Source organism: Dromiciops gliroides, chromosome 1, assembly GCF_019393635.1.
Source record: "Dromiciops gliroides isolate mDroGli1 chromosome 1, mDroGli1.pri, whole genome shotgun sequence".
NCBI classification, from domain to species: Eukaryota; Metazoa; Chordata; class Mammalia; order Microbiotheria; family Microbiotheriidae; genus Dromiciops; species Dromiciops gliroides.
Window position 1 is genome coordinate 380,355,315 of NC_057861.1, and position 14,422 is coordinate 380,369,736.

A 14,422-nucleotide genomic window follows, 5' to 3' on the forward strand; every position below is an offset into this window, starting at 1 on the left:
TGAGACCAACTCATATTTTTTTAGAAGCTTTGGATGTAGGAGCTTTGACTTTGTTATCTTCTTCTAAGGGTGTATTTTGACCTTCCTTGTCACCATAGAAACTTTCCATGCTCAGCATCTTACCTGTTTACTCATTTTCCCAGCTTATTTCTTGACTTTTAAGTCTGTTCAATTGAGACACTTCTTCCAGGGTGGAGGGTGCCCTTTCCCAAGTATCACGTGTTTTGTGCAGCTGTTTTCAGAGATACTTCTAGGGATTTGTAAGTTTTTAGTTCTTCCAAAGTTATATGATTTAAGGAGTGGTATGTTTAATACTCTCCTGGCCTGTGCCCTGGTCTGCAACCAAACAAAGGCCTATTTTTTCTGCCCTGGAACTATGAGCAGAATCACATTCCACTGTCTCCATAAGCTCTAGGGTGCTTGTGCTGCTACATGACCTGAAACCACCAAGGAAGACTGTGATTTGGATCTGAGTATGGGCAGAACAACAGGGTCCCGCCTCAGTGCTGGCAAAGGGATCCCCGTAATCTCCTTCTTGTCAATGTTTGACCACCTTACTGTCTGTGAGCTGAGTTACTAAAGCAATAGATGATGATGGTGGTGGTGGTGGTGATGCTACTGATTCAGAGGCTCCCAAGTTCTGCTCCTGATTTTTTAGGGCTGGCATTGGGTCTGTGCTGGGGCAGTGTCTACACTAGTGGGGCCTATGCTGTGTTGTGCTCCACTATCACCCCAGTACAATAGTTCTTTCCTTCTGACCTTCTAGGTTGTCTTTTTGTAGGTTCTGCTGCTCTAGTAATGCTCTTATGGCATTATTTGAAGGTATTTGGATGGGTCTTGGGGAGACTTCAGGCAAGTCACTGCCTTTCCTCCACCATCTTGGCCCCACCCACCTAGGCATTTCTTTACACTAGAAAAATTAAAGATGACTTAAATGAAGAGGTGACATTTAAGATGTACCCTGAAGAATATAATCAAGAGATAACAGAATTAAGGACAAAGCAGTCCAGTAGCATAAAGGAAGGCATTATTAAGAGGTTAAGATTCACCCTCTAGCCCATCAATTAGAGGGAGAGGAGGCGGGAGAAGGTGGGGTAAATCAAGGCTTAAGTTAGCAGCATGGTGCTGAGTTTAAAAGTGATGAGCTGATTCTGGTAGCAATGTGTTCCTTGGTGTTTATACCAGGCAGAGCTGCAGATGTAAAATGGAGTAATACCCTTCTTTAAAAGAAAAAAAAAGAATAGGGAAAGTTTTCTTTGTCAATGTTTCTGGGACTTTTACTTTTCACTGCATTCTAACCCTACATTTTATCCAAGTTTAAAGCGCTGAACCTTCTATACCTTCCAAGCAACTGAGTCTGTTTGGCTTTCTACTTTCTGAGATCTGCAATATTCTAAATTTAATTAACTTCTCTCCTTTTTCCTCTTGATAACAGGATACCACCAATATTTTTCCCTGTTTCTCTCCTTGTACTTGCTGCTTCACCCTCTAGATGACAGGAATGCATTTACCAGAACAAAAAACACAACAAAAAACAAAAACAGAAACATAACTTATTTGTATAAAATTAACAAAAAACAGTTGGGCTGCATATTACTTCTTTTCCTGAATGATCATCTGGGCAACTGCTTTCTGTGCTTCATCTGCAGCATCAGTAGAGGCCAGTGGATACCATCTAATGATATTTCAACCAGTTCTTTTGCTCTTATTCTATAGTGATTACTCTTGAAAACTAGGACCTCTGCTTTTTCAGGCTTTTCACCATTTTCGTCTTGATTGAATAGATCTATTTTAATCTGAGCTCCCAAAAGGGTCTCCATTGCTTCAATCCTCAATCCTTTCATCCCTATGAGGGCCCCCATAAGCTGAGCCTTGACAAGGAATTGTAGAGAGCTTTTTTCTTGGGTCTCAGTTTCCAAGGATAGGGTTGATTATACTCTTTTGCTCCAACACTCTTGTCTCTCCCCCTTCCCCACAGTGTTGATTGCCCCAGTAACCTTAAGCTATTGGGATTTAGCCACCCAGCCACTCTGGATATATCTTATTCACCTATTTGGTAAACTCAGGCTTTCTTTCAAACAAACAGGAAACCCTCAGCTTGATTGTCAGAACTTGACAGCCTAAGCATATTAATAATCATCCAGATGACTAGATATATCCTCTCTATTAATCTAAGAAAGTAAGATACCAATAAAAGCCTCACCTAAAAATGAAGTAATTAAGGCAGGAAAGCACAAGTCACACAAGATAACCCTCTTTATTACAGCTAGTTCTATGTATATGAAATGAGATTGGAAAGGGAGATTGAAAGCTAAATTTTGGAGAATCTTTAATACTGGATCAGGCTGAGTTTTTGTTTTATTTTCTGGGCAATAGCCACTGATAGCATTTAAGTAGGATCAGTGGTGTAATTATTTTTTAATTATTATTTCTTATTATTCTTTTTTACCCTGTATTTTTTCATGTTCATATGATGCATTTTATCTTTTAAAATTTTCTTTTTCTTTCCATTTTAATAGTTTATCACAATCCATTTTTGTCTCAGCAAACTGAGGTCCAAGAAAGTACTTCAAATCTTTCCCTCATCTTTATATTTGTTTATTTCTGTCACAGCAGAATTTGGTTCCCTAGATTGAGCTCAGAGTTGTTGAGCACAACCGGCACCCAGCATCACAAAGGGAATGTTCCACAGAAATAGAGGTTGTTCATGATTGCAAATATTCACCCATAGAGGGCTATGCCTTGAGAAATGAGCCACCAGAGTGGGTACAATCAGAGTGGTACTAAATAATAGCAAGATAAACAGCACATTCAACCAATTCATTTGAGCATCTGGTTGTTTTCATGGAAAAATGAACCTTTTTGGCTCAGTGAATCAGCTGTTTGAATATGATAGCCCCATGTATAAATAACTCCAGAAAGCCACTCCATTTCTGCTGATGAGCCAAATATACTTATTCCATTCTCTGTAATTCATGGACATTTCATCTTGAGGTGACTTATTTTGTTGATCTAACATCTATAGATTTAGTTTAATTTTCCTGTACTTCTTCATAGACTATGAGCCTGTGGGGTCATAGAGATTGGGAATATTATCACTCAAGTATCTTGAATTGTTGCAACATCTGCAAGTGAAGTGAGGCAATACTTCCAAATGTACAATCTTCAAAAGCAAAGTATGATGACCTCCACAACTTATATGTCAATATATATTGTGTGGTTCTCTTGGGATACCTATACAACTTATATCAATATTTTGACAGTATCTTAGTTAAACTAAGCTTTAAAAATGGGATTCAACAGTTTCTAAGTAGTTGTAGTATTAGCAAACTGAATGATATGTGAATCTAATAAGGTACAGTAAACACCCCAATTATTATTAAGTTAGGCTCACAACAACTTCAGGCCTCTAGAACATAGCTGTCAATCTTGATTTAAATGAAAAAACCCTGTGAGCAATGGATAGAGTCATCAGATTGAAAACCTCTTCATTAGAACCCTATATTTTACTTCTTAGGCTCTTACTGAGTTTTCCTTAATATATATGTTTAAATTATTTGGGTTATCTTTTTTTTTCCCCAGGCTATAACAGATGAGAGGCAGAAAATTTTTAAAAAATGTAAAGATTGTTATAGATAAGGTGAGGTCTAGAATCAAGGGCACTGAGGACTTTAATAAGCTTGTAAATGTATTTCTGGGGATCTTATTCAATTAAATATTGATTGATTGTCTAAGTGTGAGGAATGTAGGAGAAAAAAAATTAAACATTGTCCCTGATCTCATAGAGTTCATAGGTTAGTGACAAAAATAAGATATATACATGTATAATAGGTTTTGAATTGGTCTCTGCCTCTTAATGTATGCTACCTAGTACAGTTTCAGATTGCCCATAGTTGAACAGAGTAACATGGACAGAGGTGTCATTCACTGGAGAAAGTCCTTGGTTATTAAATTCCTGTGGTATGTTTCACTGGAACATAGGGTTATATCAGAGGGCTGAGCATTGGGAAAAAATAGACATGTCAGTTGGAGAGAGAAGTCTATGACAGGTAGAGTTGGCATGGTGAATGGAGAAAAGCAGCACATCCACAGAAGAGCAATTAGACAACATAAATCCTGAATATGAAAGGGAACACAAAAGTAGAAAAAGTGGGGAGAATCAGAGCAGATCTTCAAAAGGTTTGTGAGTATTAGAGGATCAGATTAGGGAGCAGTGGGTATGAAGAGAAAAGGCAAAGGTCATATGAGCGTGGGCTTGTAATTGTCCACATGGTCTTTTCTTGTTCTCTTTCTAGGTGGCAGGTTTGAATCAGTTACTTCCCTTAGACTGAAAGGAAAGAAATTCAAAAGGCACATAGTAATTGAATGCTAAGCTTCAACACCTCTATGTGTCTGGACTGAATCTATTCTTGGGGGAGGTGGCATTCATTTTCTTTTTAGGTTCAGATGTTAACTAATTTATTTACTAATGTTTACTAAATTGAAGTAATTTAGTAGACTAGAAAAGGGAACCAGATTGGAAGCCAGACTATTTGTGTTCAAATTCTTATTTTGCTGCTAACAAATTGTGTGACTTTATACAAGTCATTTTCTTTCTCTGCCCCTCAGTTTCTTCCTTTATAAAATCAGGAAGTTAGACTAGATAACTCCTAAGGGACTATCATTTATCTATTATTCTATTATTGTCGTTTATCCATTCCTAGCTATTATTCTATGCTCCTATATTTCATTTTACTGTTATTTATGTTGTTATTCTGTCCTAATTAAATGTCTTTTGCTCCTTGGATCCTGACCTCTTTTGTCTGGTTTGATACAGCAAGCAATCAGGCCAAGGTGTTAAATAGTTGATGACCCTTTAATGCATAAAAAACCAGGAGAGTATTAAAGATTCTAAATGTTGTATGAGGGTCTGTAGAGTTCAGGGCCACACGAAAATGCCAAAATCTAATTTCCCTGTTATATGACATCATCGAACTCCCTTTGTTCTTGTCACTTTACTCCTATCATGTGTGAAGTATGAAAAATTCTGATTTAAAATTTTTAAAGGCATCATAAATTGTCTCTTTTTTTAAAGGAAAAAAAAACATTTCATAGTCTAGTTCTGTCTTACAGTTTATAAAGCTAGTAACTAGTGTTAGGGATATAATTTTGTTCTTCCTCATGTCATCCTGTCATGAGGGAGATAGATTTTCCTTCCCCATGCCCTGACATTTCTGGACAATATAATTTTGCAGATAGATAGAAAAATAGATAAATACAGATGTGCATATACACAGGTACACACATGTACAATGAGAGATCTATATAGTTAGATATCAATATATGGAATACTATCTAATAATACATATATAATACATATATTTACTATATTGCTAATATCTTAACATATATTTACATATTAAATATTGAATAATATTTGTATTATTTAAATATTATTAAATTTAATATACATATATACACATATACATAGTTTCCAAGCTTTATACATATATACATATGTGACCACAGTTGAAAAGAGGATATGTGCATGTGTATATGTATATATACATGTGTATATATACATATACATACATAGATATCTCTATCATCTATCATTTATCTATCTTTGTGTTTGTATGTGTATATATATATGTATGTATGCATGTGTGTGGATCATATATGAATATGTGTTATGTCTCATTATACATAGAAATCTAGTGAAAATTTCAATGGCTTAAATTTGAATATGGAATTTAATATTTTCCTCAAACTTTTGGACAAAAAAAATTGTTAATTTTGAGCTTCCTGACTCACAGCATGAAAGTATTTAAGAACAGGAATAGACTACTTTCTAATCTGAAAGCTGAAAAAAGTCTTCAATACACTCAAAAGTCATGAAACCTTTTGCTGAAGACTTCCCAAGTGAGAGAGCCCACTGCTTTATGAAGCACCTTATTCCACTGTTTGATAGTTCTGTTAGGAAGTTGATGTGTTGGATTTTTTCCCCCTCTTACAGCAAGCTTAAATCTGCCTCTGTGATTAGCATTGTGGTGCTATAATGTTCACTTTATGTTCCTGTATTATTCCATGAAGCATTAATTAAAAATTCAATTCTCCTGGGGAAAGTTTAGTCCCTAGTTGATTTTATTGAAACCAAAATGGTTCCATAAAACACTCCTGTGCACTTCTTTAACCATGAAATACCTTGTTTCCTTTTATTATTCTAAATGGAATTTAAATCTTTTGATAGAGACTACTTCTTGTAATTATAGATACAAAACACAACCTTAAGAAAAAAATGGATGTCTTCAACCTATTTTTAAAGCATTGTAAAACATTGCATTGTAACAAGTTCTGGTGGCCCAATAAAATAATGAATCTATTATTGTCCTTAAGTCAGAGGAAAAAAACTAATTTGTTAACCTATGAGGTCTCTTCAAATCAAGGCAACAAACATTTATTTTCAAAGATGTCTACATATGACACACCAGAGTCAAACACTAATATTCGAGTCTTTAGTAGTATACTTCAAAGCAGTCAGTAGCCAAAATTAGCTCTTTTAAAAGGTATTTGCTCATTTTCTGTCTTGTGGGTGACTTGACAAACACGATGGAGGTCTAGATTTTTTTTTTTCTGATGCATATGCTCTCTCAAACCTCGTAAGTTACCCACCAACTTCTGTTGTTTGCATAGTCTAGGTTATCCAGGGCCCCAAAAAAGGTTAAAAAACGTTTAAACAAAAACAGAAAAAATCTCATGAACTAACACATATCTTGAGTTAATTCAGTATCCCTTCTAATACCACTACTGGCAGAGAGGCTTCCCAATTGGTAGCACAGTAGATTGAGGACTGGTCCTGAATTCAAGTCCAAGTTCAAATCCAGCCTTAGATATTTATTATCTATATGACCCTGAGCAAGTCATTTAATACATATTTGTCTCAGTTTCCTCATTTGTAAAATGGTATAATAATAGTACCTACTTCCCAGGTTGTATCCATTGAGATAATAATTATAAAGCACTTAGAACAATACCTGGCACATAGTAAGTACTGCATTAATGTTAGCTATTACCCAAAGATCTGACATGCTGGCTTGCAATGAATCCCTACCTCACAACCTGATCCACCCTTTCTTTCTTGTGTCAGAATATACATGGTCCAGGTTCTGAAAGATTGCTGGGGCCATAGCAACTGCGATTACTGTAGCATTCTAGATTGCAGAAGCTTGATTGGGTCATTACAGGTAGACAGTATGACATTGACTATTCTGAATTGCAGAAGATATCTGCAGGAATGCAGAGGAATAGAGGAAGTGCTGGATATGTATCTAGGATGGAAACAAATCTTAACCCCATACCCCTCTTCCTAGAGCCTCAGAGATCCAAACTACAAAAATCAGTGTCTTAGTGCGAGGATGACCTTACTGAAATTCTGGTGCTGATCCAGGGGTATTGAGGAATAGAGGGTATGGTACAGGTGGGGGACTATCTAATATTTCAACGAGCCTCAAAGGAAAATCACAGTCAAATTGTGTTCTTCCCTAGCTGTGTGACCCTGGGCAAGTCACTTAACTTTCATTGCTCCCCCACCCCGCCAATTCTTTCTCCTAATAGCACCTTGAGGCAGACAGCAAGGTTGGTGTACTCTGATTTGCCTAGTGTGATGATTGAAAATGAGAAACATAGTTTCTGGGTAATATAATTATTTTATTCAAAAGGCCAGAAGGTTATTCCTAAAAAGATGGTCATTAGGAATTTCTCTCATTCCAAAGTGCCTATGGTGGTAGGGCACAGAGTTTATATACCTTTGAAATAGTCAGTAGTCAATAGGGCCAAGAATTGACTTCTCTGTACAGGAGACTATCTCTAGTCTTGGGCTGTCAATTCAAATAATTTCTCTTCTTCATTGAGGGGGAGTCCTGAGTGACTCCACCCTAGATGGAGAACCCTTCCTATCTAGACAAATTGAGTAGAACACAATAACCAAAGCTTGAGGAGAACACAATGAGGTTCTCCACCCTAGATTCCTTGAAAGATTGGGATGGGTTTGACCAAGATGAAGACATTAAATGCAATCTTGTAGGGTTTTTTTTTTAAGATAATAAACATTTTTATTTAAAGCTTTGAACTCCAAATTCTATGCCTCCTTTCCTTCCTCCCCCATCCCTCCCAGAGGTGGTAAGTAATCAGATATATGTTATAATCATGTAATATATTAATATATTAGTAATTTTGTATAAGAAAACTTGAATAAAGGAAAAAATGAGAGAGTAAAAAATAATGCAATCTTAAATTCAAGGAGAACTGGAACCCTAACAATCAGGGCTTTGGAAGAAGGGGAGATACTCTGAATCTTCTCAAGATATAAGTTATTAATAATGATTTCTCACACTAGCATGTGAGGAGACTGAGATGCTTTGAAATATAGCCCCCTGGGAAACCACTATCAAAGGGAAGGGAGTCAAAAATTAAGAAATTTGGGAAAATAAGACAAAAAAAATACCAAAGATCTTAAAAAGAAGAAATATCAAAGACCTTAAACATAAACAAATAAGTCAAAAGGGAAAACATAAGCAACAATATGGACTCTCGATCTAGTAAACAATTTCAAGCAAATACTGCAAAACAAAAGAAAACATTCCAACACTCAAGACAAAGGACCCTGTGGAATTTCAAGAGGACATGGAACCACAACCGATTGATGCTCAGTAGTTTATAAGTCAATGAGAATTATGAGAAGAAATTACATGGCTTGCGCGCGCGCGCGCGCGCACACACACACACACACACACACCATAATAATTGAAAAAAGGAGAAAAGCTTGAATCCTTAACAGTAATTATAACAAAAGAAACAAAAAGAAATAGAACTAGATTGAGGAAACAAATATATAGATGTATAGAAGTGAAGGGCTATATAAAAGAAAATAACAACAACAACAACAACAATAATAGAATATGCTCACTGTCCAAGTACAGCATACTGATATTGAAGATAGTATTTATAAAAGCAACTGAAAGATCATAAGTCAACTAGAAAACAGGACAAAAAAATGAACATCATAATCTAAGAAATAATATAAGCAAACTGCCCAGAACTTCTGAACATAGAACATTAAATATCAATTGTAAGAATTCAGATAGCATTCAGAAAAAAAAGCAAAAACTAAAGAAACAATGAAAAAACAATCATGAAGACTGCACAGTGGTTAAAGACACACAGTGCTTAAATTTATCAATATACTTCAGAAACAACACATTCTACAAGCCTTCAGGAGACAGACCTTTAAATATAAAGGAAAGGAAATTCAAATAACTCAAGACTATTTTTCACCCACCAGAAAATACAGAAGGAAATGGAATCATGTTTCTGAAGGACAATACAGCTCAGGATGTAGCCCAGGGTGAACTATCCTATCATAAAAAACAAGCAAAACAAAAGAAAAAAATCATCAAATTTAAATGATATAGAGACATTTGAAGTATTCTTAGAAAAATAGTACTGAAGAAATTATTTGCTTCTTAAAAACTTTAGAAAATAAAAATGAAGGAGGGGTGAGCAAAAGTAGCAGCCAAAAAGCACAATTACTATACTATGTCAGCATGGAATATAAAAAGACTGCTTCCTGAATTCACAGAAGGAAAAAAGAAGTGAAAGAAGTCAGGTGGAGATAACAGTGAAGGTGAAGGCCTAGGGTATAATGTGTAGAACTCAGTGAACTCCTATCTACAAGTTAATCAATGTCTTTTTGTTATGTTTTGTTTTGTGTGTGTGATTATATTACATTATCAATAATAGTAATACCAAGAATTTTTATAGTCCTTTGAGGTTTGCAAAAGCACATTGAAAATATTGTCATACATTAGCCTTGGTGGTGCACAGCTTCTGGAAAATAGCAACTTAGCTTCTATTTCCTGGATCTCTTGGTTCTCCATTTCAAACTTTGAAGCTTGTAATTTCATAGTTGATTCCAATACATCTCCACCTAAAAACAGAAAACATCAAACATAAAAAAAAAATTAAAGAACAAAGGTCATAATCATGGGCTCTATGCTGGTCTCAGGTTAGGCATGACAGAGGAAAAGACTTCAGGCAGTTAGCGTCTTTTGAATAAATTCCTGGTTCCAGGTCAACAGCGATTCAAAATAGTTCCCATTTTCTATGTGGTAAACAGGCCAGAAACAACACTGAACAGACTCAAGTCCACACGTGAATTGCATCAGCTGGTCAAGGTTCACATGTTTATAAGAACTCTTGGACCAGTTCCAAGTTATGTATAAGTTATGATAAAGTTGATGGTTGAGGTGGGACTTAGAGAAGTCCCTAAGTCTCCTGTTGTCATTTAAGTGCCTGCTGGGTGCCAGACATTGTGCTAACTGTTGTGGTAACTATAGTTAGATACTCTCTTAATTGTTTAAATCATTGAACCCCAAAAGAATAGCCATTAATGGGTTGTTGTCAGTATGGAGGAAGGCCACCCACTAGTCAAATGCTCTCGCTCTCTTTCTCTCTTTGTCTCTCTCTCTCTCTGTATATGTGTGTGTGTGTGTGTGTGTGTGTACATATACATGTATGTATGTAGATAGATTGTTACATGATAGATAGATAGATATACGTACAATACCTCTATATACAAATACATACAAATAAATTTTAGTGAGGTGATACAGGGGATGAAGTGTTGAGTTTGGTGTCAAGAAAATCTGAATTAAAATCTTGTCTCAAATAATTATAAGCTATGTGACTCTGGGCAAAAGTCGCTTAACCTCTGTCTGCCTCAGTTTCTGTATCTGGAAAATAGAGATATTAATAGTGACTCCAAAGGCTGTTTGTTGTGAGGATAAAAATGAAATGATATTTGTGAAGTCCTTTGAAAAACTTAAAACACTATATAAATGCTTCCTATTATCTCTCCATTGCCATTATCACTTTTTTACCTAATCCTTTTTTTTTTTGTTTTTGTTTTTTGGGGCAGGGCAATGAGGGTTAAGTGACTTGCCCAGGGTCACATAGCTAGTAAGTGTCAAGTGTCTGAGGTGGGATTTGATCTAAGGATTTGAACTCCTAAATCTAAGACCAGAGCTATATTCACTGTGCCACCTAGCTGCCCTACCTTATATATTTTTATGCCTTATTCCCCATATTAGTAAGTTTCTTGAGGACAAAGACTTATTTATTTTCATTTTTTGATATGTAATATTCAGAAGAGTGACAGTTACATTAATAAATATTGTTGAATGCATAATCTTGAATGATTTGTATCTGAAAGAGCTTTTAATTGTCAAGTCCAAATCCCTTAGTTTTTAGAGGATTGAAGAAACGTTCTGGGTTCATTTTGACTGCTGAGGATACCAACATTTTCTTTTTCAGTCAGGTAGGGTTTTTAAATGCCTGATAGTTTCTCCCCTTTGTGCATTGGATATTTACTAATACCCTTCAGCTTTCAGATGGGAAAATAGAGTTCAGTGACTTATAAAAGTTTATTCATATTTTAAGTCAATAAGGTTTATTGTGATTATCTTTATATTAGAGATTAGGTAAGCATTCCAATTATCAGTTTGGGATAAGCTCCCCGCCCCTTCATTCAATATTGAAAATTGTTTTTATGATATTTTCCATTTCAACAATTTCTTCCTAGATTAATGTTAATAAATATTCAACTGATAAAATTATATCTTTTCCCTTAAATTAATTTCTCTCCAGAGGTTACCAAAGGGATGATTAAAAGTCAAAGAAATGAGCAAATAGACTAATGAGGATTTGAAAAAAAAAGAACATACTTGCAGTTTAAATTATTTAATTTAATTCAGGTATATTGATAAAAATGTTTATTTATATAAATGTTGATAACCATATAAATTAAAGAAACATATGCCCATTGTTATAATGGAAACTGATTTTGTGAAATGAAAATAATAAGGGTTCTGATTTGTCAAGTACTGTATATCTAATGAAATATTTCTAATAATTGAGGATAGTTCTTTATAGAACATACAGATATCTTATAAATTCTCATATTCACTCAGTTATTCAACAAATACTTATTACATTCCAGTTCTGTGTAGAACACTTTGATGGGTACTTAGGGAAATACAAATTTTAGATAAGGCACAAGTCTTAATGTCATGATTCTTATGGTTTAGTAAAGGGATAAGAAACAAACATTTATTTTACTCATCACAAATTGTAAAAAAAACTTGAAAAAGGGAGTAGAGCAGATTATAATGAACTTTGGATGTCAAACAAAGGATTTTACATTTGATGCTAAACATTATAGGGAGCCACTAGAATTTATTGAATGGAAGTACAATTTATCCAGTCACAGATTAATAAGATTAATTTTACAGACAGGGCAGCTAGATGGCGAAGTGGATAGAGCACCAGCCCTGGAGTCAGGAGGAGCTCAGTTCAAATCCAGACTCAGACACTTAACACTTACCAGCTGTGTGACCCTAAGCAAGTCACTTAACCCCAATTGCCTCATAAAAAAAAATAATTACAGCCAACTAGAGGATGGATTGGAATAAGAAGAGATGTGTGATAGGGAGACAAAATGGCAGGGTATAGCAGTAATCCAGGTATGAAGTAATGAGGGCTTATGCTACAGTGGTGTCAATGTCATAGAGGGAAAGATACATACAAGAGATGCTATGAAAATAAAAATGACAGCCTAACAACTGATTGGGTATGGGAGAGATGAGAGAGAATGAGGCCATCTACTTTGAGAGCTTAGATGACTGGGAGGATAGTGATGGGTTTTTTTGTTGTTTTTTTTTGGGGGGAGGGGGGTTGCTTTTGGTGAGGCAATTGGGGTTAAGTAACTTGCCCAGGGTCACAGAGCTAGTAAGTGTCGAGTGTCTGAGGCTGGATTTGAACTCAGGTCCCCTGAATCCAGGGCCAGTGCTTTATCCACTGTGCCACCGAGCTGCCTCTGATGGTGATGTTCTTGATAGTAATAGGAAAGTTCAGGAGAGAGGAGGGTCATGGGGCAGGGGAAAATAATAATTTTACTTTTCAACATGATGAGTTTAAGATATCTATGGAATATCAAATCAGAGAAGTCAAATAGGCCATTAGCCATGTGAATCTTAAGGTCAAAAGAGAGGTCATTGCTAGATAAGTATATCTGGACATCATTATCATCAAGATGATAGTCGAAACCACGGGACCTAATGAGATAATCAGGTGAAATAGTATAGCAAAAGAAGATAGGAGGCTTCAGGAAAGAGCCCTGTGGGACACCCACCTTTAGCAAGTGTGACCTGGATGAAGATATCATAAAGTGGATTGAGGAGCTATAAGACAGGTGAGAAAAGAACAAGGATAGATGAGTATCTTAGAAATCTAGAGGAAAGGGGGAATCAAGAAGAGTGTTATTGACAGTGTCAGAGGGCTCAAAGAGGTCAAGAAGGATGAGAATATTTTTAAAGGCCATTTGATTTGGCAATTAAAAAAATCATTGGCAGGGGCAGCTAGGTGGCACAGTGGATAAGGCACCAGCCCTGGATTCAGGAGTACCTGAGTTCACGTCTGGCCTCAGACACTTGACACTTACTAGCTGTGTGACCCTGGGCAAGTCACTTAACCCCCATTGCCCTGCCAAAAAAAAAAAATCGTGGGCGATTAAAAGATAATGAATGACTTTGAAGAGAGTAGTTTAAGTTAATGGTGAGCTAGCATGATGTAGCAGAAAATGTGATAGTCCCAGAATGAGGGGCTCTGGGCTCTAGCTCTTGCTCCTGGGTGGGGCAAGCCATTTAATATATCTGCACCTCAGCTTTCTTATCTGTAGCATGAGTGGATTAGGCTAGATAATATCTAACATCCTTTCATTTGCCCAAATTACATAGGTGTGGTTCTCACTTAGTTTTTCCTCTTTGCTTTGCTAAAAAAAAAAATGGTTCTTTAATACCTGCATGGGATTTCATTCTTTTCTGTTCTACTAAAGACTCTTAAAAAAAAAAAAATCATTATAATGCAGCAACAGCAGACGCTTTGGCCAGAAGCTATAAGAAACTTTGGCTCTGTCTGTTTCAGAACAAAGCTAAAAAGTATTTATATACTATGACTTTTAAGATTTCATAACACTTGTAAGCATTATTCTTCTCTTTGTCATTTCTATGCTTTAAGTGATGTTTTGAGGTGCTATTGTGTAGAAAGCACTTAAAAAAGCCACTGAAACTTTATTGTCTGACATAATAAGTCACAAGATGTAAGGGACCACAGTGTAGAGACAGGGTAATAATATTTTTTTGGATTGTAATGAGGTGGGATAGGAACAACCAGGCCAAAGCTATTGCCGCTATGTAGTAGATTCAAATGTGATCTCTGTAATTAAACAGTATCCAGTTCTGCTGGTTATTTTCCCCTCACATTTCTCTATTTTCTCATGACTCTCCAACTTCAATTATGACTTGACAGTATACATGCATGTACATATTAT